Raw genomic sequence first — 26738 nt, forward strand, 5'->3', positions numbered from 1 at the left:
GACAAAGCAACTTATTTCATTGGCAACCCATTCAACCAACATTCGCATCCTCTACCGCCGAATAGCGACAGCCATGTGTACCATCTACAAGACGCACTGCAGAAACTCACCAAGTTTCCTGAGACAGCACCTTCCAAACCCACAGCCACTACCATCTAGATGGTAGATGGTAGAGAGCAGCAGGTGCATGGGAATAGCATCATCTGGAAATTCCCTCCAAGCCACTCACCATCCTGACCTGATAATATATAGCGCTGATGCTTCACTGATGCTGGGTCAAAATCCTGGAACTCCCTCCTTAACAGCAGAGTGTATTTACACCAAAGATACTGCAGCGGTTCAAGAAGATAGCTCACCACCACTTTCGCAAGACCAATTAGGGATGGGCAATAAATGGTGGCCCAGTCAGCAAAGCACACAAAAAAGTAGAATTTTCCTCTGAAAACAATTCTTGAAGTCCATTAAGGAGAGAGGAGGAAAATGAGAACCAACTAGATGGTCCATGTAGAAATCAGCATAAATGTAAATCCAAGTTAAAAATGACATTTCTTTGCTTTAATATTCTCAAATTTTATTACACCTGTAATCAAACTTGCACCAAACCAAACATTTCTCACTGACGTATTTGACACCTTCCGATGACATTTTAAAATCCGCGAATACCATCTATCTAAGAACCCAATACAGTTCCGCAGGCAAAATACACTCCAACTATTTTACATAAACCACTACTATCCTGCTCTGCTACAAATAGAATATTTGCATTCTTCTAAGAAATCCACAGAATCAGTTTTTCTCCTCATTTCCTCCTTTGCTGCCCTGGTGTACCTGTTCATTTTCACTCCATAATGGTGGGAGATCACCACAGTACTTCATTTCATAAATCAGATCCTAATTTAAGAGAGGCTGAGAATGAATAAAAGCTTCATGTGATGGCAGCAGAAACTAGGCATGGCAGTCAGCCTGCTGTTTTTCCACTAAAATCAATCACTCCGCAACTATACTCAACTGCTGCATTAATGGCCATGATGGAGTGTTTCCACTGTGAGTAAGAAATAAGAACAAAAATAAAGCCCAAAAATTTAGTCACCAAGGAGTCAACAATGAAATTCAGAAATCTCTTTAGCCAGAGAAGCTAGAATGTTGAACACGCTACCACAGAGAATAGTTGAGGAAAACAGCATAGCAGTGAGAGGCAACATCAATGAGTGTAAGCATTAATGGCCCTCCTATGTCTGGGGGTCACAAAATTGAAATCAGGAATTTGCACTAACAATGACTCCATGGATAGGATTAAATACATGTCAGCACGATGGCACAGTGGTTAGCACTGCTCCCTCACAGCACCGAGGTCCAGGGTTCAATACCGGCCTTGGGTGACTGTCTTGTGGAGCTTGCACTTTCTCCCCGTGTCTGCGTGGATTTCCTTCAGGTGCCACGGTTTCCTCCCACAGTTGAAAGATGTGCAGGTTATGTGCAAGATGGGCAGCACGGTAACATTGTGGATAGCACAAATGCTTCACAGCTCCAGGGTCCCAGGTTCGATTCCGGCTTGGGTCACTGTCTGTGCGGAGTCTGCACATCCTCCCAGTGTGTGCGTGGGTTTCCTCCGGGTGCTCCGGTTTCCTCCCACAGCCCAAAGATGTGCAGGTTAGGTGGATTGGCCATGCTAAATTGCCCATAGTGTCCAAAATTGCCCTTAGTGTTGGGTGGGGATACTGGGTTATGGGGATAGGGTGGAGGTGTTGACCTTGGGTAGGGTGCTCTTTCCAAGAGCTTGTGCAGACTCGATGGGCCGAATGGCCTCCTTCTGCACTGTAAATTCTATGACTCTATGTCTGTGTGGGTTTCCTCCGGGTGCTCCAGTTTCCTCCCACAAGTTCCGAAAGACGCGCTTGTTCGGTGAATTGGACATTCTGAATTCTCCCTCTGTGTCTCCGAACAGGCGCCAGAGTGTGGTGACGAGGAGATTTTCACAGTAACTTAATTGCAGTGTTAATGTAAGCCTATTTGTGACAATAATAAAGATTATTATTATAAGTGCAAACAAGACTTCCGGGTGCGGCGATGACCAGCTGAGTCGCACGTTTCGGCAGCTCCCGGTGAAACGGACTTTTGGGCTCTTGATAGGAGCCCCAACGGCAATTTTGACGGCTAAAAACACTGTGCGGTAAACCAGAAGGGAATCCCCCCTGGATACGGATGAAAAAAGGGGAAAGTGGCCGGATTGCAGTGGATCCTGGAGAACAGCGGCAAGGAAGGCAAGCAAAAACCAAGATGGCGTCGGAAGGTGGCAGTTTAACATGGGGCCCTGAACAACAAGAGTTCTTGAAATGCTGTGTGGAAGAGCTCAAAAAGGAAATGAAGAAAGAGCTGTTGGCCCCGATACAACAGGCGATCGAAGGGCTAAAGGAGGAACAAAAGACCCAGGAGCGGGAGCTTCGGGTCGTGAAGGCAAAGGCAGCCAAGAATGAGGACGACATACAGGGCCTGGTGGTGAAGACGGAGACGCATGAGGCACATCAGAAACGATGTGTGGAAAGGTTGGAGGCACTGGAGAACAACGCAAGGAGGAACAACCTGAGGATTCTTGGTCTTCCTGAAGGTGCGGAGGGAGCGGACGTCGGGGCATATGTGAGCACGATGCTGCACTCGTTAATGGGAGCGGAGGCACCGGCGGGTCCGTTGGAGGTGGAGGGAACATACCGAGTGATGGCGCGAGGACCGAGAGCAGGAGAAATTCCCAGAGCCATAGTGGTGAGATTCCTCCGTTTTAAGGATAGAGAAATGGTCCTTAGATGGGCAAAGAAAACTCGGAGCAGTAAATGGGAGAACGCGGTGATCCGCGTTTATCAAGACTGGAGTGCGGAAGTGGCGAGAAGGAGGGCGAGCTTTAATCGGGCCAAGGCGGTGCTTCATAAAAAGAAGATAAAATTTGGAATGCTGCAACCGGCAAGACTGTGGGTCACATATCGAGGGAGGCACCACTACTTTGAGACGGCGGATGAAGCGTGGACTTTTATTGTGGAAGAAAAACTGGAATGAGCGGGTTATTAAAAAGAACGTTTGAACAAAGTGGTGGGGCGAATGTGGGGGGGGCGAAGAGGGGGATTAAAAAGGGGGAAAGAGGAGTTTTATGTACTAATCCTGCGATGTGGTAACTTATCTCTCTTCCACAGGTGGTGATGGGGGGAGGAGGGGAGGTGGAGGAGATGGGGCGTTGGCCATTGGGGGCGGGGCCAAGGGAGAAGCGCGGGCTTGGTTCCCGCGCTATGATAATCATGGCGGGAATAGAGAAGCAGGAAGGAGGGGGCGTCGCACGGTGCGAGCCGAGGTCACGGGGGGAAGCCGAGGTCGGCCAGAGTTTGCTGACTTCTGGGAGCAACATGGGGGGAGTAATTACGCTAGCGGGGGATCTAGCGGGGGGGGGTGGGAGGGGGGAATTACTGGGTTGCTGCTGCTGGGGAGAGGGAGGAGCTGGTATGGGAGGGGATGGGCGGGGGGGCACCGCCTGGGGGAGATACAGCTGCGTGGGAACCGGGTGAGGAGCTGGAAAAAGGGGATGGCTAATCGACAAGGGGGGGGGGGGGGGGGGGTAGGAAGCCCCCCAACCCGGCTGATCACGTGGAACGTGAGAGGGCTGAACGGGCCGATAAAGAGGGCACGGGTACTCGCACACCTTAAGAAACTTAAGGCAGATGTGGTTATGTTACAGGAAACGCACCTGAAACTGATAGACCAGGTTAGGCTACGCAAAGGATGGGTGGGGCAGGTGTTCCATTCGGGGCTAGATGCGAAAAACAGGGGGGTGGCTATATTAGTGGGGAAGCGGGTAATGTTCGAGGCAAAGACAATAGTGGCGGATAACGGGGGCAGATACGTGATGGTGAGTGGCAAACTACAGGGGGAGACGGTGGTTTTGGTAAACGTATATGCCCCGAACTGGGATGATGCCAATTTTATGAGGCGGATGCTAGGACGCATTCCGGACCAAGAGATGGGAAAGCTGATAATGGGGGGAGATTTTAATACGGTGTTGGAACCAGGGCTGGATAGGTCGAAGTCCAGGACTAGAAGGAGGCCGGCAGCAGCCAAGGTACTTAAAGATTTTATGGAGCAGATGGGAGGTGTAGACCCGTGGAGATTTAGCAGACCTAGGAGTAAGGAGTTCTCGTTTTTCTCCGATGTCCATAAAGTCTACTCGCGAATAGACTTTTTTGTGCTGGGAAGGGCGTTGATCCCGAAGGTGAGGGGAACGGAGTATACGGCTATGGCCATTTCGGATCACGCTCCACACTTGGTAGACTTGGAGATAGGGGAGGAAACAGGAGGGCGCCCACCCTGGAGAATGGACATGGGACTAATGGCAGATGAGGGGGGGTGTCTAAGGGTGAGGGGGTGCATTGAAAAGTACTTGGAACTCAATGATAATGGGGAGGTCTAGGTGGGAGTGGTCTGGGAGGCATTGAAGGCGGTGGTTAGAGGGGAGCTGATATCAATAAGGGCACATAAAGGGAAGCAGGAGAGTAAGGAACGGGAGCAGTTGCTGCAAGAACTTTTGAGGGTGGACAGACAATATGCGGAAGCACCGGAGGGGGGACTGTACAGGGAAAGGCAAAGGCTGCATGTAGAATTTGACTTGCTGACTACGGGCACTGCAGAGGCACAATGGAGGAAGGCACAGGGTGTACAGTACGAATATGGGGAGAAGGCGAGCAGGTTGCTGGCACACCAATTGAGGAAAAGGGGAGCAGCGAGGGAAATAGGGGGAGTGAGGGATGAGGAAGGAGAGATGGAGCAGGGAGCAGAGAGAGTGAATGGAGTGTTCAAGACATTTTATAAAAAATTATATGAAGCTCAACCCCCGGATGGGAGGGAGAGAATGATGGGCTTCTTGGATCGGCTGGAATTTCCCAAGGTGGAAGAGCAGGAAAGGGTGGGACTGGGAGCACAGATCGAGGTAGAAGAAGTGGTGAAAGGAATTAGGAGCATGCAGGCGGGAAAGGCCCCGGGACCGGATGGATTCCCAGTCGAATTCTATAGAAAATATATGGACTTGCTCGCCCCGGTATTGACGAGGACCTTTAATGAGGCAAAGGAAAGGGGACAACTGCCCCCGACTATGTCTGAAGCAACGATATCGCTTCTCTTAAAGAAGGAAAAGGACCCGCTACAATGCGGGTCCTATAGACCTATATCCCTCCTAAATGTAGATGCCAAGATCCTGGCCAAGGTAATGGCAATGAGAATAGAGGAATGTGTCCCGGGGGTGGTCCACGAGGACCAAACTGGGTTTGTGAAGGGGAGACAGCTGAACACGAATATACGGAGGCTGTTAGGGGTAATGATGATGGCCCCACCAGAGGGGGAAACGGAGATAGTAGTGGCGATGGATGCCGAGAAAGCATTTGATAGAGTGGAATAGATTAGAGAGGGCGTCCTGTAGGGGGACTAGCCTACAGGCTATGGTGACAGCCCCATTGCCGTTCTCACCGAGGAACTACACCACAAGCCCGGTGGTGGTGGCTACACTGAAGATTTGGGGACAGTGGAGACGGCATAGGGGAAAGACTGGAGCCTTGGGGGGTCCCCGATAAGAAACAACCATAGGTTTGCCCCGGGGGGAATGGATGGGGGATATGGAATGTGGCAAAGAGCAGGAATAACGCAACTGAAAGATCTGTTTGTGAATGGGAAGTTCGCGAGTCTGGGAGCACTGACCGAGAAATATGGGTTGCCCCAAGGGAATGCATTCAGGTATATGCAACTGAGGGCTTTTGCGAGGCAACAGGTGAGGGAATTCCCGCAGCTCCCGACACAAGAGGTGCAGGACAGAGTGATCTCAAAGACATGGGTGGGGGATGGTAAGGTGTCAGATATATATAGGGAAATGAGGGACGAAGGGGAGACTATGGTAGATGAACTAAAAGGGAAATGGGAAGAAGAGCTGGGGGAGGAGATCGAGGAGGGGCTGTGGGCAGATGCCCTGAGCAGGGTAAACCCGTCGTCCTCGTGTGCCAGGCTAAGCCTGATTCAGTTTAAGGTATTACACAGGGCGCATATGACTGGAGCACGGCTCAGTAAATTTTTTGGGGTGGAGGATAGGTGTGCGAGGTGCTCGAGAAGCCCAGCGAATCATACCCATATGTTTTGGTCATGCCCGGCACTACAGGGGTTTTGGATGGGGGTGACAAAGGTGCTTTCAAAAGTAGTGGGGGTCCGGGTCGAACCAAGCTGGCGGTTGGCTATATTTGGGGTTGCACAAGAGCCGGGAGTGCAGGAGGCGAGAGAGGCCGATGTTTTGGCCTTTGCGTCCCTAGTAGCCCGGCGCAGGATATTGTTAATGTGGAAAGAAGCCAAGCCCCCGGGGGTGGAGACCTGGATAAATGACATGGCAGGGTTTATAAAGCTAGAGCGGATTAAGTTCGTTCTAAGGGGGTCGGCTCAAGGGTTCACCAGGCGGTGGCAACCGTTCGTCGAATACCTCGCAGAAAGATAGATGGAATGGAAAAAAGAAGGCAGCAGCAGCAGCCCAGGATCGGGGGTGGGGGGAGGGGGGGGGGGGGAGGGAGGAGGAACCAGAAGGACTCTCAGGGTTGTTAATATATACTGTATAATATGTATAGGTCGTTGCGACAGATAATTATATATTGGACTGTTAAATTATATTTTTGGAGAGTGTTACTTGTGATAAGGCAGTTGCCAATTAGGGTTAGTTTTCATTTTTGTTGTTTATTATTTATTCATTTTTTGTTTATAAAATAGGTCATTGTTATTTGTGTTGTTATAATATTGTGTAAAGGATGCACAATGTACTGTGTTGGTTGACCAAAAATGGTCAATAAAATATTTATAAAAAAAAAAGAAGTGCAAACAAAACGTCAACAAAAGATTTGTCAGAAAACTAGGGAGTGCAGCCTTTAACACATAACACAGATGTGGTCCACGAACCCCACAAGGCCACAAACATGGCAGGCTTCTTGGGAGTCCGTGAATCGGTGGTTGTACAACACTGTTGCATGTGACACCCTCCACACAGGTCCCCAATATTGAGGGGGGGAGGACTCCTCCATAGAGTGACCTCCACGGTGGACCTCTGCCGCCTGAGGTCAAAAAGTCTTGGGGTGTCCGGGTGACGTTAAGGAGGTGAAGGATGGGCAAAACTGTGGCGCAGTCGTTAGTACTGCTGCCTCACGGCACTGAGGACTCAGTTTCGATCCTGGCCCTTGGTCACTGTCCATGTGGAGTTTATACATTCTCCCATGTCTGCGTGGGTCTCACCCCCACAACCGAAAACGATGCACAGGGTAGGTGGATTGGCCATGCATAATTGCCCCTTAATTGGAAAAAAAAATGAATTGGGTATTCTAAATTTATATTTAAAAAAGTGAAGGCGTGTGCAGCAGCAGCCCGTATAGGAGACCCCTCCGCGCAGTGCAAAAAGGCTGTTATGGGCGAGGCGTTTTCTGAACCCCAAAATGTATCATGGAGTTCAACCAACCTCCCCCTTTAATGTATTTGTTGCTTTTCCAAGCACACTTCTTGTTCCCTGGGCGTGGGATTACAATTATGGATACGTGGGTTTTTAAACACAAAACAATGTTTATTCCATGAACTCAACTTAACGTCTTCAATAAACATTGGATCTCTTAACACCCCTTACTTCAAAGATAACTCCAAAAATATTACAACAGTAAATAATTCCTCAAAATGTTCCTTCAAACTTCCAAGAGATTTAACACCTTTAAACAGAATCACATCAGGTTAAAGGCTTTACTATTATGAGTTTAAATCACCCAAATGATCCAGAGATAGTCTTTCATGGCAGAGATCACAGCAAATCCAGCTCACTGCAAAACACAGACACTCCCCAAGCTCTTTTCCTCCAAACTGCAACTAAAAACTGCAAAATGGCTGTTCTAAAGCCCAGCTCCACCCACACTCTGACATCACTGCATTTTCTTAAAGGTACAATGCGTAAACATCCATGTCTTAAAGGTACTCTCACATGACAGCACCCCCCAAGAAAAAAAAATAAACCATCAACTTCAACATGGTTTCATTTTTCACTTTTGCACCATCCACTAAGAAATGTACACAGTAAATATACATTTTCATTTAAAGAAAACAACACACTCAAACAGGTATAATAATATAGTCCATTTTTCTTCATTCTACTTCCTCCAACTGAAAGCCTTCTCAATTGATCACATTCGTGACAAAGCACCGGCTATCACATTTTCCCGTCCTGCTACATGTACTATTTTAAAATGAAACGGCTGGAACAATAAACTCCAGCAAAACAGCCGCGCATTGTTATTCCGGAATCGCTCCAAAAACGTCAAAGGATTATGATCAGTATATATAATGGTGTCAGATGGATTGCTGGTCACATAAATGTGAAAATGTTGCAAAGCCAGCACCAAACTCAAAGTCTTCTCAATCGTCGAATACTTTTTCTGGTGAGAATTCAATTTCTTTGAAAAATAACCAACAGGCCGCTCTAGCCCTTCGTCGTTGTCTTGTAGAAGCACCGCACCTACGCCCACATCGCTCGCATCAACAGCTACTTTGAAGGGTTTGGTATAATTTGGGATGACTAACAGGAGCACTAACACAGCCTTCAGGCCGTCAAATGCCTGTTGACACTCCGCTGTCCACTGGAATTTGTTACGCTTCTTCAGCAAGTCCGTCAGTGGAGCGACCACACTGCTAAAATGTGGTCCAAATTTCCGGTAAAATCCACTCAAACCAAGAAATCGCATTATTTCCCGTCGTGTCGAGGGTATCGGAAACTCCCCAATAACTTTCGTTTTCACATCCCGTGGGACCAGTCGACCCTGTCCGATTGGATGGCCAAGGAAAGTGACTTGGGCTATTCCAAATTCACTTTTGGCGAGGTTTATCACCAAACCCGCCTCCTGAAGTCGATTGAATAACTCCCTCAGATGTTTTCAATGTTCTTTCCATGTCTGGATTCTCCATTATGTCAGCGTCAAAACGGTAGAGCTTTACGCCAGAAAAACTGGCAACAAAGGGGCACAAATTCCTAGCCCTGCAGGGGACTAGCAGGAACCAGGAGTAGATCTCGCAGCTTTTGCTGCAGATATGGGCCTCCGCACATCCAGCGGCTGCGCCGTGCTCCATGGCGGACTCGGACAGCGGAGCTGGACCCAAAACAGAATCCCCCGATCGGCCTGGCGCTCGACCCTTAACTCCCGCATTTACCGGCAACCTATAGGGCCCCCCCGCCCTCCGATTGGCCCACCCCCGACGAGGGTGGCCGCGGGCTGAGTCCGCAACCCCCACACGAGTATCCCGACCGGCTGCAGCACATTAGTTCCACGCCGCGGGGACTTCGGCCGGTCTAGGGCGGAGCGAGCCTCTGGCAATTGCCCCAGGTAGCGCAATTGCCCCAGGTAGCGCAAATCCCAGAGTACGCCACTTTTCGAAGCCCGCAGAAGCGGGGAACCGCCAGTCCTGATTTGATAGAATCAAAGAATTTACAGTGCAGGAGGCCATTCGGCCCATCGAGTCCGCACCGGGCCTTGGAAAGAGCACCCCATTTAAGCGCACACTTCCAACCTATCCCCATAACCCAGGAACCACACCTAAACTTTTTGGACACGAAGGGCAATTTAGCATGTCCAATCCACCTAACCTGCACATCTTTCGACTGTGGGAGGAAACTCACGCTGACACGGGGAGAACGTGCAGACTCCGCACAGACAGTGACCCAAGCCGGATATTGAACCTGGCACCGTGGAGCTGTGAAGCAACAGTGCTAACCACTGTGCTACCGAGCTGCCCTTCTGTGCTACCATGCTGCCCTTGGGGAACATGGATTCTCCGCCCCCACACCGGCCACGATTTCGATGTGAGGTGCGGACAATCCAAGACTGACACCAAGAGTTTCTATAGAAATGCAAAGAGAGAGATTGGTAAAGAGAAACGTAGGCCCCCGACAGACAGAAACAGGGGAATGCATAACAAGGGACAAAGAATTGGCTGAGCAATTGAATACATACTTTGGTTTTACTTCACAAAAGAGGACACAAAGAAGATACCAGAAATGCTGGGAAATGAAAGGTTTAGTGAAAGGGAAGAACTGAGGGAGATCAACATTAGTAGAGAAATGGTGCTGGGAAAATTGATGGGATTGATGTGAGGTAATGCATTTTGGAAGGTCTAATGCAGGTAGGGAATATACAGTGAATGGTAGAACCCTCAAGAGTATTGAAAGTCAAGAGATCTAGGAGTACAGGTCCACAGGTCACTGAAAGGGGCAACACAGGTGGAGAAGGTAGTCAAGAAGGCATACGGCATGCTTGCCTTCATTGGCCGGGGCATTGAGTATAAGAATTGGCAAGTCATGTTGCAGCTGTATAGAACCTTGGTGAGGCCACACTTGGAGTGTAGTGTTCAATTCTGGTCGCCACACTACCAGAAGGATGTGGAGGCTTGAGAGAGGGTGCAGAAGAGATTTACCAGAAGGTTGCCTGGTATGGAGGGCATTAGCTATGAGGAGCAGTTGAATAAACTTGGTTTGTTCTCACTGGAACGAAGGAGGTTGAGGGGCGACCTGATAGAGGTCTACAAAATTATGAGGGGCATAGACAGAGTGGATAGTCAGAGGCTTTTCCCCGGGGTAGAGGGGTCAATTACTAGGGGGCATAGGTTTAAGGTGAGAGGGGCAAGGTTTAGAGTAGATGTACGAGGCAAGTTTTTTACGCAGAGGGTAGTGGGTGCCTGGAACTCACTACCGGAGGAGGTGGTGGAAGCAGGGACGATAGTGACATTTAAGGGGCATCTTGACAAATACATGAGTAGGATGGGAATAGAGGGATACGGACCCAGGAAGTGTAGAAGATTGTAGTTTAGTCGGGCAGCATGGTCGGCACGGGCTTGGAGGGCCGAAGGGCCTGTTCCTGTGCTGTACATTTCTTTGTTCTTTGTTTGAAGGCGGATAAATCCCCAGGGCCTGAGAATCTGCATCCCAGAGTGCTTAAGGAGGTGCCTCTGGAAATAGTGGATGCATTGCTGGTCATCTTCCGGGATTCTATGGACTGTGGAACTGTCCCTGCAGATTGGAGGGTGGCTCACGTCTCTCCGATATTCAAAAAGGGAGGGAGAGTGAAAGCAGGGAATTATAGACCAGTGTGCCTAACATCGGTAGTGGGGAACATTTAGAAAGCAGTAGCAGGACCAATCAGAGTCAGCAAGGATTTATGAAGGGAAAATCATGCTTTACAAATCTGTTGGAATTCTTTGAAGGTGTAACCAGTGCAGTTGACAAGGATGAGCCAGTCGATGTGGTATATTTTGACTTCAGAAGGCTTTTGACAAAGTCCCGCATCAGAGATTATTGTGCAAAATTAAAGCGCATGGGATTGGGAGAAATGTATTGAGGTGGCAGAGAGGAAATAAAGAGTAGGGATTAATGGGTCCTTTTCAAATTGGCAGGCAGTAACTAGTGGGGTATCACAGGGGTCAGTGCTGGGACCCCAGCTATATATATTAATGATTTGGATGAGGGAACAAAATGTAACAAATCAAAGTTTGCAGATGATACCAAGTTAGGTGGGAGAGTGAATTGTGACGAGGATGCAGGGATCCTACAGCATGATCTGGACAGGTTGGGCGAGTAAGCAAATCAATGGCAGATGCAGTATAATTTGGATAAGTGTGTGGCTATTCACTTTGGAAGCAAAAACAGGAAGGCAGATTACTACCTGAATGGTTATAAATTGGGAGAGGGGAGTGTGCAGCCTGGGTGTCCTTGTGCACCAGTCGTTGAAGGTAAGCATGCAGGTGCAGCAGGCGGTAAAGAAGGCTAATGGCATGTTGGCCTTCATTGCGACAGGCTTAGAGTATAGCAGCAGGGATGTGTTGCTGCAATTATACAGGCCTTGGTGAGGCCACACCTGGATTATTGTCTGCAGTTTTGGTCTCCTTCTCTGAGGAAGGATGTTCTTGCTCTCGAGGGAGTGCAGCGAAGATTTACCAGACTGATTCCAAGGAATACCAGAGAGTGGTGGGATTCATTGCCACAGAGGGCGGTGGAGGCCGGGACGTTGAGTGTCTTTAAGACAGAAGTTGATAAATTCTTGATTTCTCGAGGAATTAAGGGCTATGGAGAGAGAGCGGGTAAATGGAGTTGAAATCAGCCATGATTGAATGGTGGAGTGGACTCGATGGGCCGAATGGCCTTACTTCCACTCCTATGTCTTATGGTCTTATGGTCTATGGTCTTATGGCGGGACTGTCATATGAGGAGAGATTGACTAGATTGGGATTGTTCTTGCTGGAGTTCAGAAGAATAAGGGGGGATCTCATTGAGACTTATAAAATGTTAACGGGACTAGACAAGGTAGATGCAGGGAAGATGTTACCAATGATGGGTGTGTACAGAACCAGGGGTCACAGTCTGAGGATGCAAGGGAAACCATTTCAGACAGAGAAAAGGCATTTGTTCACAGAAAGAGTGAGCCTGTGGGGTTTATTACCACAGGAAGTAGTTGATGCTAAAACTTTGAATATATTCAAGAGGCGGCTAGAGATAGCACTTGGGGAGAAGCGGATCAAAGGCTATGGGGAGAAAGCAGGTTTAGGCTATTGAGTTGGATGATCAGCGATGATCGTGATGAATGGCGGAGCAGGTTCGAAGGGCCAAAACGCCTCTTCCTGCTCCTATCTTCTATGTATCAGCATAAGCCGAGAGGACCACCCCAATGCCCGGCCCATGCAGAATCAGTCCTGGCAACCTCCTCCACAGGAGGCGCAGGAAAGGCTCCATGCACAGTGGTAGCACTGTAGCATGGTGGCTCGCACTGTTGCTTCACAGTACCAGGGTCCTTGGTTCGATTCCCGCTTGGGTCACTGTCATGCAGAGTCTGCACGTTCTCCCCTTGACTGCACGGGTTTCCTCCGGATAGTCCGGTTTCCTCCCACATGTCCTGAAACACGTTCTTGTTAGGTGAATTGACATTCTAAATCTCCCTCCGTGTACCCGAACAGGCGCCGGAGGGTGGCGACTAGCGGCTTTTCACAGTAACTTCATTGCAGTGTTAATGTAAGCCTATTTTTGACAATAAATATTATTATTATTAAATGGAGTAGAGTTGGCCAGACAAGGGACAGACCTGACACACTCCTCTCCCAAAGCGAAGGGGCGCCGTCAGGGACCCGTTAACCTTAACGAGACACTCTGCGGCAGTGTACAGAAGTCGGATCTGAGCGATTAAATGCGTCCCGAATTCTTGAAGAGTCCGGAATAAATATTCGGGATCCACCCTGTCAAAACACCTTCTCTCCTGATCAAGGGACAGAAGGCACTCGACAGACAAGCTCTGTGGGAATGGTGGATCAGGTCCCAGACCAAAGAACAAAGAAAAATTACAGCACAGGAACAGGCCCTTCGGCCCTCTAAGCCTGCGCCAATCCAGATCCTCTATCTAAAACTGTTGCCTATTTTCTAAGGATCTGTATCCCTCTGCTCCCTGGCCATTCATGTATCTGTCTAGATACATCGTAAATGACGCTATCGTGCCTGCCTCTACCACCTCCGCCGGCAATGCGTTCCAGGCACCCACCACCCTCTGCGTAAAGAACTTTCCACGCGTATTTCCGTTGAAACTTTTCCCCTCACCTTGAACTCGTGACCCCTAGTAATTGAGTCGCCCACTCTGGGAAAAAGCTTCTTGCTATCCACTCTGTCTCTACCTCTCATGATTTTGTAGATCTCAATGAGGTCCCCCCTCAACCTCTGTCTTTCTAATGAAAATAATCCTAATCTACTCAACCTCTCTTCATAGCTAGCACCCTTCATACCAGGAAACATCCTGGTGTACCTCCTCTGCACCTTCTCCAAAGCATCCACATCCTTTTGGTAATGCGGCGACCAGAACTGTACGCAGTATTCCACATGTGGCCAAACCAAAGTCTTACACAACTGTAACATGACCTGCCAACTCTTGTACTCAATACCCCTTCCGATGAAGGAAAGCATGCCATATGCCTTCTTTACCACTCTATCGACCTGCGCAGCCACCTTCAGGGTACAATGGACCTGAACACCCAGATCTCTCTGTACATCAATTTTCCCCAGGGCTTTTTCATTTACCACATAGTTCGCTCTTGAATTGGATCTTCCAAAATGCATCACCTCGCATTTGCCTGGATTGAACACCATCTGCCATTTCTTCGCCCAACTCTCCAATCTATCTATATTCTGCTGTATTCATTGACAGTCCCCTTCACTGTCTGCTACTCCACCAATCTTAGTGGAATCTGCAAACTTGCTAATACCTTCCTCCAGATGATTTATGTATATCACAAACAACAGTGGTCCCAGCACGGATCCCTGTGGAACACCACTGGTCACAGTTCTCCCTTTTGAGAAACTCCCTTCCACTACTACTCCCTGTCTCCTGTTGCCCAGCCAGTTCTTTATCCATCTAGCTAGTACACCCTGGACCCCATGAGACTTCACTTTCTCCATCAGCCTACCATGGGCAACGTTATCAAATGCCTCACTGAAGTCCATGTATCTGACATCCACAGCTCTTCCCTCATTAATCAACATTGTCACTTCCTCAAAGAATTCTATTAAGTTGGTAAGACATGACCTCCCCTGCACAAAACCGTGTTGCCTATCACTGATAAGCCCATTTTCTTCCAAATGGGAATAGATCCTATCCTTCAGTATCTTCTCCAGCAGCTTCCCTACCACTGACGTCAGGCTCACCGGTCTATAATTACCTGGATTATCCCTGCTACCCTTCTTAAACAAGGGGACAACATTAGCAATTCAACAGTCCTCCGGTACCTCATCCGTGTTCAGGGATGCTGCAAAGATATCTGTTAAGGCCCCAGCTATCTCCTCTCTCACTTCCCTCAGTAACCTGGGATAGATCCCATCCAGACCCGGGGACTTGTCTACCTTAATGCCTTTTAGAATACCCTACACATCCTCCCTCCTTATGCCGACTTGACCTAGAGTAATTAAACATCTATCCCTAACCTCAACATCCGTCATGTCCCTCTCCTCGGTGAATACCGATGCAAAGTACTCACCCATTTTCTCTGACTCCACGCATACCTTTCCTCCTTTGTCCTTGAGTGGGCCAACCCTTTCTCTAGTTACCCTCTTGCTCCTTATATATGAATAAAAGGCTTTGGGATTTCCTTAACCCTGTTTGCTAAAGCTATTTCATGACCCCTTTTAGCCCTCGATTCCTCATTTCAGATTGGTCCTACATTCCCGATTGGTCCTACATTCCCGATATTCTTCCAAAGCTTCGTCTGTCTTCAGTCGCCAAACCTTATGTCTGCTTCCTTTTTCCTCTTAGCTAGTCTCACAATTTCACCTGTCATCAATGGTTCCCTAATCTTGCCATTTCTATCCCTCATTTTCACAGTGACATGTCTGTCCTGCACTCTAATCAACCTCTCTTTAAAAGCCTCCCACATATCAAATGTGGATTTACCTTCAAACAGCTGTTCCCAATCCACATTTCCCAGCTCCTTTTTCGAATTTTGGTAGAGTTGGCCTTCCCGCAATTTAGCACTCTTCCTTTAGGACCACTCTCGTCTTTGTCCATGAGTATTCTAAAACTTTTTTTAAAAATATGTTTCTTAAGAATTTTTAAACAAAATTTTCAACCTTACAAACAAGCCCCCCCCCCTCTTCCCGTAACACAAAAGAAAGAAAGCTCGCATAGCAAGACATGAACATGGCAAGTCAATATGACGCAGAACTTTGTACATTGGATTCCTCCCGTACATTTCAGTTTTCCGGATCATTCATGTATTTTCTTGCTCAAATGTCCCCCAGAAAAAAAAACTTCCCCCTCCCTCCCTCCTCCCCCCCCACCCCCCCGGCAGGAAAGATATCCCCCCTCCTCCCCCCCTGGGTTGCTGCTGCTGCTGTCCAACCTTCATCCGAGATAGTCTAGGAACGGTTGCCACCGCCTGTAGAACCCCTGCGCAGACCCTCTCAAGGCAAACTTTATCCTCTCCAATTTGATAAGCCCAGCCATATCATTTATCCAGGCTTCCACGCTGGGGGGCTTTTGCCTTTCCACATTAACATGATCCTTCGCCGGGCTACTAGGGACGCAAAGGCCAGAATACCGGCCTCTTTCGCCTCCTGCACTCCTGGCTCGTCCGCTACTCCAAATAGTGCTAGCCCCCAGCTTGGCTTGACCCGGACGTTCACCACCTTAGATACTATTCTCGCAACTCCCCTCCAGAACCCGTCCAGTGCCGTGCATGACCAAAACATATGGACATGGTTCGCCGGGCTTCCTGAGCACTTCCCACATCTGTCCTCCACCCCAAAGAACCTACTCAGCCTCGCCCCCGTCATGTGCGCTCTGTGAACTACCTTAAACTGTATCAGGCTGAACCTGGCACACGAGGAAGAGGAATTAACCCTACTTAGGGCATCAGTCCACAGCCCCTCCTCAATCTCCTCCCCCAGCTCCTCTTCCCATTTACCCTTCAGCTCCTCTACGAAAGCCTCCCCCTCTTCTTTCATCTCCTGATATATCGCCAACACCTTGCCCTCTCCGACCCATACGCCCAAAATCACCCTGTCTTGAATCCCCTGTGCCGGGAGCAGCGGGAATTCCCTCACCTGCCGCCTCACAAACGCCCTTACTTGCATGTACCTGAAAGCGTTTCCCGGGGGTAGCCCAAACTTCTCCTCCAGCGCCCCTAAGCTCGCAAACGTCCCATCAATGAACAGGTCCCCCATTCTTTTAATCCCTGCCCTATGCCAGCTCTGAAACCCCCCGTCCATCCTTCCCGGGACAAACCGATGGCTGTCTCTAATTGGGGACCACACCGAGGCTCCCATCGCACCCCTGTGCCGTCTCCACTGCCCCCAGATCTTTAGCGCTGCCGCCACCACCGGGCTCGTGGTGTACCTTGTCGGCGAGAGTGGCAGTGGTGCCGTCACCAGCGCCCCCAGGTTCGTTCCTTTGCAGGACGCCATCTCCAACCTCTTCCAAGCCGCCCCCTCTCCCTCCATCACCCACTTACGGATCATCGCCACGTTGGCTGCCCAATAGTAGCCACCCAGATTCGGCAACGCCAGCCCTCCTCTACCCCTATTTTGCTCCAGGAACCCCCTCCTTACCCTCGGGGTCTTACTCGCTCACACAAAGCCCATAATGCTCATGCCTACCCTCTTAAAAAAGCCCTTGGTGATCACAATTGGAAGGCATTGAAATACAAAAAGAAACCTCGGAAGGACCACCATTTTAATCGACTATACTCTGCCCGCCAGCGAGAGCAGCAACATGTCCCATCGTTTAAAGTCCTCCTCCATCTGCTCCACCAGCCTCGTCAAGTTAAGTTTGTGCAGGGCCCCCCAGCTCCTAGCTACCTGGATCCCCAAGTATCGAAAGCTCCTATCCGCCCTCCTCAGCGGTAGGTCGTCTATCCCTCTTCCCTGATCCCCCGGATGCACCACAAAGAGCTCGCTCTTCCCTACATTGAGCTTATAGCCCGAGAAGTCCCCAAACTCCCTTAGGATCTGCATGACCTCCACCATCCCCTCCACTGGGTCCGCCACATACAGCAACAGGTCATCTGCATACAGCGACACTCGATGCTCCTCTCCCCCTCGGACCACCCCCCTCCATTTTGCAGACTCCCCTAATGCCATGGCCAAAGGTTCAATTGCTAGTGCAAACAACAAGGGGGACAGGGGACACCCCTGCCTCGTCCCTCGATACAGCCGAAAATAGTCGGACCTCCGCCGATTCGTGACCACACTCGCCACCGGGGCTCTATATTGGAGTTTAACCCAACTGATAAACCCCTCTCCAAACCCAAACCTCCGCAACACTTCCCATAGATATTTCCACTCTACTCGGTCAAAGGCCTTCTCCGCGTCCATAGCTGCCACTATCTCCGCCTCTCCATCCACCGATGGCATCATTATCACATTTAGGAGCCTTCGCACATTGGTATTTAGCTGCCTACCCTTTACGAATCCCGTCTGGTCCTCGTGAATCACCCCCGGGACACAGTCCTCAATCCTTGTAGCCAACATTTTTGCCAGCAACTTAGCATCTACGTTGAGGAGCGAGATCGGTCTATACGACCCGCATTGCAGTGGGTCCTTATCCCGCTTCAGGATCAAAGAGATCGTCGCCTCCGACACTGTCGGGGGCAGGGTCCCCCCCCTCCCTTGCTTCATTGAAGGTCCTTACCAGCAGCGGGGCTAACAGGTCTACATATTTCCTATAGAACTCCACCGGGAACCCATCCGGCCCCGGGGCCTTCCCTGCCTGCATGCTCCCCAGTCCTTTAACCAGCTCCTCCACCCCAATTGGTGCCCCCAAACCAGCCACCTCCCGCTCCTCCACCCTTGGGAACCTCAGTTGGTCCAAGAATCGTCGCATCCCCTCTTTTCCCCCTGGGGGCTGGGACCTATACAGCTCCTCGTAAAAGGCCTTGAATGTATCATTCACTTTCACCGCACTCCGCACCGTAGTTCCCCTGCCATCCTTGACTCTACCTATTTCCCTCGCTGCCATCCTCTTACGGAGCTGATGTGCCAGCATCATATTCATACATCGCCCCCTGTGCCTTTCTCCACTGTGCCTCTGCCTTCCCCGTGGTCAACAGGTCGAACTCCGTCTGGAGACTTCGTCTCTCCCTGAGTAGTCCCTCATCAGGGGCCTCTGCATATCTCCTGTCCATCCTTAAAATCTCCCCCACTAACCTCTCCCTTTCCCTGCCCTCTCTCTTCTCCCTATGAGCCCTGATGGAGATTAACTCTCCCCTGACCACCGCCTTCAGCGCCTCCCATACTACTCCCACCTGCACCTCCCCGTTGTCATTGGCCTCCATATACCTTTCGATGCACCCCCGCACCCTCCCACACACTTCCTCGTCTGCCAGCAGTCCCACATCCAACCGCCACAACGGGCGTTGGTCCCTCTCCTCCTCCAGCTCTAGCTCCACCCAATGCGGGGCGTTGTCTGAAATAGCTATGGCCGAATACTCCGTTCCCTCCACTTTCAGGATCAATGCCCTGCCCAGAACAAAAAAATCTATCCGGGAATAGGCCTCATGTACATGGGAGAAAAAAGAAAATTCTCTGGCCAAGGGCCTGGCAAATCTCCATGGATCTACTCCCCCCACCTGATCCATAAACCCCCTGAGCACCTTGGCCGCAGCCGGCCTCTTCCACGTCCTAGATCTGGAACGATCTAATGCTGGGTCCAACACAGTGTTGAAATCCCCACCCATTCTCAAGCTCCCTACCTCCAAGTCCGGAATGCGCCCCAACATCCGTTTCATGAATCCAGCATCGTCCCAGTTCGGGGCGTATACATTTACCAATACTACCTCCGTCCCCTGCAACCTACCGCTCACCATCACGCATCGGCCTCCATTGTCCGCTACTATGTTCTTGGCCTCAAACGACACCCGCTTCCCCACCAGTATTGCCACCCCTCTATTCTTCGCATCCAGCCCCGAATGGAACACCTGTCCTCCCATCCCTTCCTTAACCTGACCTGATCTGCCACCTTCAGATGTGTGTCCTGAAGCATGACCACGTCTGCCTTCAGTCCCTTTAAGTGCACGAACACTCGGGCCCTCTTAACCGGCCCATTTCGGCCTCTCGCATTCCACGTGATCAGCCGGATTGGGGGGCTACCCCCCACCCTCCCCCCCACCCCACCCACCCCACCCCCCTCCCCCCCTCCACAACACCCCCCCCCCCCCCACCCCCGCCGACTAGCCATCTCCTATCTTAGGCCAGTCCCGTGCCCGCGTCTCCCGCACCCTCCAGTCCCCCAGACGGGGAACCCCCGCCCCGACCACCTCTTCCATTTTCAGTTCCCCCTCGGCCAGTGCAGCAGCAACCCTATTGTCCCCCCCTCTCTCCCCTTCCCTCCCCGCTAGATCCGCATCTAGCTCTTTTGCTCCCCCCATACTACTTCCGTGAGTCAGTTGACTTCTGCTGACCCCGGCTTCCCCCGCCTTCCAGTTGATCTCCCCCGTGTGGGAATCTCTCCTCCTCCTTACGTTCCTCCATCCCCCCCCCCTCCCTAGCGTGGGAAAAAGCCAGCCCCGCCCCCTGTGGCGCAGCTCCTGTTGCGGCCTTATCCCAGTTCCCCCATCCCCGAGTCTCACCTCCCTCCAGCACCGACGCCCACATTCCCCACTATCTCATCAAAAGAAAAAAGAACTCTTCCCCCATCCCCATCCATCATCCCACCCGTGAAACATTCTTTACCCATATTTACAACCCTGTATACAGTCAACATCTCCCCCACAACCACAGCCCCTCAGTTCAAGTCCAATTTTTCGGTTTGGATAAAGGTCCAAGCCTCTTCTGGCGTTTCGAAATAGTGGTGTCGGTCCTGATAAGTGGCCCACAGTCGCGAAGGTTGCAGCATTCCGAATCTCAATCTTTTTTTATGCAGCACCGCCTTGGCCCGGTTGAAGCCCGCTCTCCTCTTTGCCACCTCCGCACTCCAGTCTCCCATCTACTGCTCCGCACCTTCTTGGCCCATCTCAGGACACTCTCTTTGTCCGCGAAGCGATGGAACCTCACCATTATCGTCCTTGGCGACTCAACAGCCTTGGGTCTCCTCGCCAGGACCCGGTGAGCCCCTTCTAGCTCCAGGGGGCTCGGGGAAACCTCCGCACCCATCAGCGAATGGAGCATCGTGCTCACATATGCCCCGGCATCAGCCCCCTCCACTCCTTCGGGGAGACCCAGAATCCGGAGATTCTTCCTCCTCGACCTGTTCTCCAGGACCTCGAGTCTCTCGGCCCACCTCTTGTGCACCGCCTCGTGCGCTTCCATCTTTACCGCCAGGCCCAGGATCTCGTCCTCGTTCTCATTAGTTTTATCCCTCACCTCACGGAGCTCCACCGCCTGGGCCTTCTGGGTCTCCTTCAGCCCCTCGATCGCCAACAGCATTGGTGCCAGCACCTCCTTTTTAAGCTCCTCCACGCAGCGCCTGAGGAACTCCTGCTGGTGCGGCCCCCATGCGGCCCCGTCCTCCGCCATCTTGATTTTTCCCCCTCGTTTTTGCCGCTGCTCCAAAGCCTCTTTCTCCGTCGCTCCACCGCTAATCCCCGCCATGCGACGTAACCTTCCCACACGGGATTCAATCAAAAAATTTCCATTGGGGCTCCTCCGGAGAGCCCAAAAGTCCGTTATAGCGGGAGCTGCCGAAATGTGCTAACCGGAAGTCTGAGTATTCTAAAACTTACAGAATTGTGATCACTATTCCCGAAGTAATCCCCAACTGAAACTTCAACCACCTGGCCGGGCTCATTCCCCAACAGCAGGTCCAGTATGGCCCCTTCCCGAGTTGGACTATTTACATACTGCTCTAGAAAACCCTCCTGGATGCTCCTTACAAATTCTGCTCCATCTAGACCTCTGACACTAAGTGTATCCAAGTCAATGTTGGGAAAATTAAAATCTCCTATCACCACTACCCTGTTGCTCCTACATCTTTCCATAATCTGTTTTCATATTTGTACCTCTATCTCACGCTCGCTGTTGGGAGGTCTGTAGTACAGCCTCAACATTGTTACCGCACCCTTCCTATTTCTGAGCTCTGCCCATATCGCCTCACTGCTCCATTCCTCCATAGTGCCCTCCTTCGGCACAGCTGTGATATCCTCTCTGACCAGTAATGCAACTCCTCCACCGCTTTTACCTCCCTCTCTAACCTGCCTGAAGCATCGATCTCCTGGGATATTTAGTTGCCAATCATGCCTTTCCCTCAACCAAGTCTCAGTAATAGCAATGACATCATACTCCCAGGCACTAATCCAATGGGAGTACCTTATAGTTCATCTGCCTTACCTACTACACTTGTTGCATTAAAACAAATGCACCTCAGACCACAGTCCCTTTGCGTTCATCATCTGCTCCCTGCCTACTCTTCCCCTTAGTCATGCTGACTTCATGATCTAGTTCCTTACAGGCTTTAGTTACTACCTCCTTACTGTCCACTAACCTCCTCATTTGGTTCCCATCCACCAGATGGACGTTGTTGCAGATTGTGCGGCCTGAGAACTGTGTAGGACTGGTCAGGGTGGTTATGTGGTCCAGCACGGTGCCAAGGTGCTAACATATTGCCTTGGTAAAGATCTTGTAGTCCATGCTGAGGAGGGAGACCATTTGCAGTTAAGGTGGCGGAGAACTCCCCTCTTTGGCAGTAGGGTAATGGGTGGCCCTGCACTATGAGAGGGGCATTTCCCAGCCGTAATACTTTCCCCCATGACCCCAGCGTAGTCGCTCCCCAGGAAGTCCCAGAACACCCTTAGGAACTCTATGGTCAGCCCATCTAGTCCTGGGGTTTTGTCCCTGGGAAGGCCATCAACGGCGGTGGTCAGCTCCTCCAAGCTTATAGGGGCTTTGAGTTCACGGGTGCCCTCCGGAATGACCAGTGGTAGGTCCTCCCACAAAACTCTGCAAACATCCTCGCTAAACGGATGCGGGGAGAAGAGGGTGCTGTAGAAGCTTCAAGTTTGGGCCCCAATGTCCACTGCACCCAAGACGAGGGACCCATCGTCGCCCAGCAGCACAAGTTGTTGGTGAACCCTGCGCCTTTTTTCCAGCGAGTAGAAGAAGGGCACGGTCCGTGTCCGTGAGGATCTGGATCTGCGACCTCACATACGCGCTGTGGGACCCGACAAGTTGCAGGTCCCGTAGCGCACCCTTCTTCTCTCTGTACACCAGTGATGTGACTCCAAATCAAGCACCTGCTTCTCCAACTTCTCGACCCTGGATTTCCGCCTCTTTGGTCGACCCACACTCATACTCCTGACAGAAGGCATGCATGCGAGTCTTGCTCACCTCCCACCATAGCCTCAAGGGCGGGAAGTCTCATTGTTTCCTTCTCCAACTGGTCAAAAACAAGCCCAGGAACTGCTCGTCCTCCAGCAGCAGGTTGTTAAAGTGCCAGTATGTGAACCACGACTGAGCACGAGACAGGGCGAGCCCCGCCTACCAGTGGTTCGTGCATGCCACCTGCTGTACAGGGGCCGTCGGGACACTGTGCAGGTACGCCCGTGAAACGTAAAGGCGTTCAATTCTGGACACTCCGACCCCAGGCTTCACAAAGGTGAGGCTGGAGTCAGGACGGAGAGTCGGCCAGACATCCAGCAAGTCGAAGAACCCAGCCAACTTCCTTAACTTCACCACTGCACGAGAGTCGCACTGGGTATTTAGGAGGTCCTTTGTCCCGAGGGTGCAATTAAAATCCCCTCCCAAGATGATGCACTCGTCCATGGCGATGGTGCGAAGATGAGTGGACACTTACTCAAAGAAAGTCGTCGACTGCTGGCCAGCTTGGGGAGCATAGGCATTCACAAAGTGAAGTACTCCCCCCCCACCCACCCTCCCCGCGCCTTGCGGACCGTCACGGTGCAGCAAATGACCTGGGACTGGTTCCTTGACCCCCAAAATCTCCAGCTGTAAACATGGGTCCAAAAACATAGCCACCCCGCCTAAACATGAGTCAGGGGCTGGTTTAGCACACTGGGCTAAATCGCTGTACTACAGACCTCCCAACAGCGAGCGTGAGATAGAGGTACAAAGCAGGCCAGCAGCACGGTTCTATTCCCGTACCAGCCTCCCCGAACAAGCGCCAGAATGTGGCGACTAGGGGCTTTTCACAGTAACTTCATTGAAGCCTACTTGTGACAATAAGCAATTTTCATTTCATTTCAGGTGGCTCACGTAGAACCCCTCTGCCCCCTGGCAAATCCAGGAGCTTCATCTCTCAGAGCGGTGTGGGTTTCTTGCAGGAAGCATGCTGCATACATCTTGTCCCAGAGGACTGAGAAGTTCTGGAACCTGCGGAGTGATTCCCTGCTGCCGTTGATTTTGAGGCTGGCTATGGTCACTTCCATGTCAGCAGTAAAGTGCCATCTTCACCGTCACCTTTTTAGTGCTCGGAGGGAGCAGAGGAGCGTATGCTCCTCTGGGGTGTGGTGAGGAATAGGTTAACCCGGTGCTGCTCAGTTGCATCTGCGCCTCCCACCTCTTTAGGGTAGGAAGACTTAATGAGCAATCCAACCACTGGTCGAGGACCGGCTGCACTCGGTCTTGGTGACCGGGGTTTACACGTGGAATTTCCGGAGACCACCTTGGGGGGTGGGGGGACCAGGGAGGGCAGGGGGAGATGAGGGGCAATTTGACGTTGCGCACGTAGGGGTCCACTGTCCCGCCACTGATAGACTCAAAATCATCCCCCTTGCCCCCCACCAAGTAGATGTCTGGGACCGTGTCAGAGTGTGGCGGACAGCATGGACTCACCAACTAGCCCTAGTCTGCCTCGAACCTACCCCTCAAATCGTCAACAGATGGGTTCCTCGCGGGCTATCGGGTCAGAGGTAGGCAGCAGCTCAGACCCCCTGCTCCTTCTGCGACACCGGGCCCCTGGACAGATCTGATAACAATTCTCGGCAAAGCTCCTGAATGGAGTTTGGGATGCCCGGCATCGAAGGTTGTTGGCCTCAAGAGGGTCCATCGCCATATAGGTCCCGCCCACCACGAGTCCCTTTTCAAAGGCGATGTGGGACACCCGCTCGGCCCTCAGTAAAAACATGCACGAGGCGGCCACATTGTCCGAGGGGCGACGACCCTGGCCATTGCGCGAATGGATGCCTCTATGATCACGGTGAGGTGAGCATAACACTTGACCCCCAGCTTCTGGGTTAGCAACCGGAATGGTGGCAGGGCTGTGGGAGCAGTGGAGACCAAGGATGCCACCACTCCCGCATATGTGACTTTTGTTGACCCCGCCGCCGGCATAGATGGAGAGGCCATTAGGGCACACCCACCCCGAGGTGGGCTCTGTCGTGTCAGCAATTGTAAATAGACAGGAAGGTGGGGAGAAAGAGTGAGGTGGTATAACGTACTCTCTCCCCAGAAAGGTAAGCGGAGGGGCGAGGGAAGTAAGGGGAGAGAGAGCAAGGGCCACAATGGGAGGAGGAAGAGAATGGCAGCACAGGAGGGTGGGCACCGTAGATGGCCTGGTGCCTGTGACAGGAGACTCAACTGCAGCTGGTGGGTGGGAGGATAGGGGAGCGAAAGTAGGTCTTCAGCCTGGAAGGGGCCCAGCAAATACAGAGTCGGCACTTTCACCCGAGGATGACCACACAAATGGAGAGCAGGGGTCCTCCCAGCTGAAAGAAGTTGCTGGTGTGCGAGGTCTTCAGCCTGGAAGGGGCTCAGCAAACAGACAGTCTACCAGATCGCCTGGGACAAGCACACCTGATAGAATAAGAAAAAAAAGGCTTTGTCCTCACTGGAAGGCAGTTGTTGATGGGTGGGAGGACCAGGCCAGGTAGGGCCCTCAACCTGGGAGAGGCGCAGCAAATAAGCTGTCCGGAGGTTTCCGCTCCTATCCTGGTCTTGAAAATCTCCCACTTTTCCTTCTCTTCTTCCTTTCGGGTCAGCAGTAAACAAGCACTGGGAACAGGAATCAAACAGATGAGCAGCAGCAACAACAGAGAGAGCAACAGCCACTCTTCATGACAGCAACAACTCGACAACTCCAAAGTCTGCACTGTGAGTTCCTGCTTTGGATTGGCCATGCTAAATTACCCCTGAGTGTCCAAAAGGTTAGGTGGGGTTACGACGATAGGGTGAGAGCCTGACCCTAGGTAGGGTGCCCTTTGAGAGTGCAGACTTGATGGGTCTAATGACCTCCTTCTGCACTGTAGGAATTCTATGACTAGTTTGTCGAATATTTCAGAATGAGTTATAGAAAATGCTTAATCATTATTGGACTATTAATTTCAAATGATAAAATAAATAGTTATGCTTACCTGATAGTACAAAAGTAACATTAAAAAGCGCAACACAGGAACAGACCCTCCGAGCCTGCGTCGATCACGTGTCCTATCTAGACCAACCGCCTGTATCCTTTTCTGTACTCTCTCCAAAGCCTCCACGTCCTTCTGGTAGTGCGGTGACCAGAATTGGACGCAATATTCCAAATGTGGCCTAACCAACTGTCATGTAAGAGTACCTTTAAGAAATGGGTGTTTATAAATGGGTGTGTATAGGAGTATCTGTAGTGAGAGTACCTTTAAGAAATGGGTGTTTATTACTGCAGTGATGTCGGAGAATGGGTGGAGCTGGGCTGTCAGCTTTTTACTTACGTTTTAGACTGTTTGCTGCAGGGTGTATTTTTGTTTCGTTTTCGGAGCTGGATAGCTGCAGTCACAGCCATAAAGTGTATTAGAATCCCTTCTGTAACCTAAAGACTGTAAATCAATCCTGGTGATTTAAAACTAATAACAGTAGCGACTTTAACCTGATGTGCTTCTGGTAAAAGGTGTTTTAAGTCTTATGGATGTTAAAAGGAGAGCTTAAAGGATTACTTAGTGATGTATTCTTTGGGGTTGTATTTTAATTAATGGTTGCTAAGATGTTTACTTTATGTTTTAAAAAGGTTAAGTTGAGTTCATAGAATAAACGTTGTTTTGCTTTAAACAATACTTTTCGATTTCTGCTGTATCACACCTAGAGAGTGGGCCGTGTGCTCCCCATGCCACAATCTATTAAAAGTTGTGGGTCAGGTGAACTCCATGCTGCACTTTGGGGTTCTCTAAACACTGGCCCATAACAAATTGGGGGCTCGAGGGGGATAAAAGTCTATCTATTGGATTGGCTTTGTGAACTTAAAGACAGTGAGGAGGAGTGAGCATATTGTGGGTGCTTTTCAGGT

Source organism: Scyliorhinus torazame, chromosome 6 (genome assembly GCF_047496885.1).
Source record: "Scyliorhinus torazame isolate Kashiwa2021f chromosome 6, sScyTor2.1, whole genome shotgun sequence".
NCBI classification, from domain to species: Eukaryota; Metazoa; Chordata; class Chondrichthyes; order Carcharhiniformes; family Scyliorhinidae; genus Scyliorhinus; species Scyliorhinus torazame.